Below are 1495 nucleotides of genomic sequence, written 5' to 3'. Positions count from 1 at the left end.
TTCTTCTCACTCCTCCAGCCTTCTCAGTGTCCAGCCAGTACTCCATGTTAGAATAGCCTAACCCGGAGCCAAGCTGGGAAAGCAAAAATGTGGTTTCCAGAGGCCCAGCCTCAACTTCACAAGGCAGAGTGTAGGCTGTGGATTAGGGTTCAATGGGTTTTCTTGGTCCTAACCTTCCCTTCATTGCTTGGTTCATTCTATTCAACATTAATCGGGCTTGTCCTATGTGCCAGGTGCTAGACATTTACAGATGAATGACAGGGGCCCTGCTCTCAACGAGATGAATGGGGCAAACAGGTAACCTAATAATCACAGTATCATAATTAGGCACCACTGTGCCACCAGAGTATAGAAAAGGAAGGACCAGGGACAGCTCTAGAGAGGAGGTAATGTTTGAGCTGAGTCTTACAGAATTAGCAGGAATTGTCAGGAACTCAGCCCTCTGGGATTAACTCTTTTTTTTTTTAATAAATCAGTCTTAAAATTAAAAAAGAATCTTTATTGTTGACAATATTACAGATTTCTCCCCCCACCCTTTTTTCCATTAACCCCATCCACCCCACACCTGCTCCTCCCAAGCCTTTACCACACTATTGTCTGTGTCCATGGGCTATGCATCTATAATAATAAAAGTGTAATATGCTAATTGGACCAGATGACCGAACAGCAGAACAACCATCTGGACGACCTTCTGGACGACCATCCAGGACCACGCTATGACATCCACTGGCACCAGGCCAGCCAAGGTGGGTGTGATGCGATTGGTTGGGGGCCTGGCCATCACCCCATGATTGCCTTGCAGAGGGAGGCCCAGGCCACCAGCTGGTGGGGCAATCAATCGGGTGCCTTCATGATCACCCCAAAGAGGGAGGCCCATGACACTGACTGGCCTGCTGTGGTGGGTGGGCGGGGCCTCCCTCGGCAACAGAAGCCCAGGTTCAGGGTGCCTGCCGGCAGCCAGAGGGAAGCCTGGGTCCCAAGTGCCAGAGGGAAGCCGGTGCTGGCAGCCAGGGGAAGGAAGGCCTACTCTTGCACGAATTTCGTGCATCGGGCCTCTAGTCCTATATAATAAAGAGCTAATATGTTAATTAGACCAGATAGTGGAATGACCTTCTGGAGTGACCTCCCAGAATGACCAGTGGGTGGGGCCTCAGGGCCCTGAGGCATCCCCGTGCCCAGGTTTCGGGCTTGATCCCCAGTAGGGGGTGTGCAGGAGGCAGCCAATCAATGATTCTCTCTCATCATTGATGTTTCTATCTCTCTCTCTCTCTCTCTTTCTTCCTCTCTGAAATCAATAAAGAAATATATTAAAAAAAAATAAAGCAAGTCGTGTTCCTGGGCTGAAGAAACTGCAAGGAGGCTAGTTGCTAGGGAGAGGAAGCCAGGCATTGCTACATGATGTCATTACCCGGTCGGACACTTAGTATTTTATATATATCTACTAGAGGCCCAGCGCATGATTAAGTCGTGCAGGGAGGGTCCCCAGCCCTAGGCT

The sequence above is a fragment of the Myotis davidii genome, unplaced genomic scaffold, assembly GCF_000327345.1.
Source record: "Myotis davidii unplaced genomic scaffold, ASM32734v1 scaffold116, whole genome shotgun sequence".
NCBI classification, from domain to species: domain Eukaryota; kingdom Metazoa; phylum Chordata; class Mammalia; order Chiroptera; family Vespertilionidae; genus Myotis; species Myotis davidii.
This window is presented reverse-complemented; position numbering follows the sequence as displayed.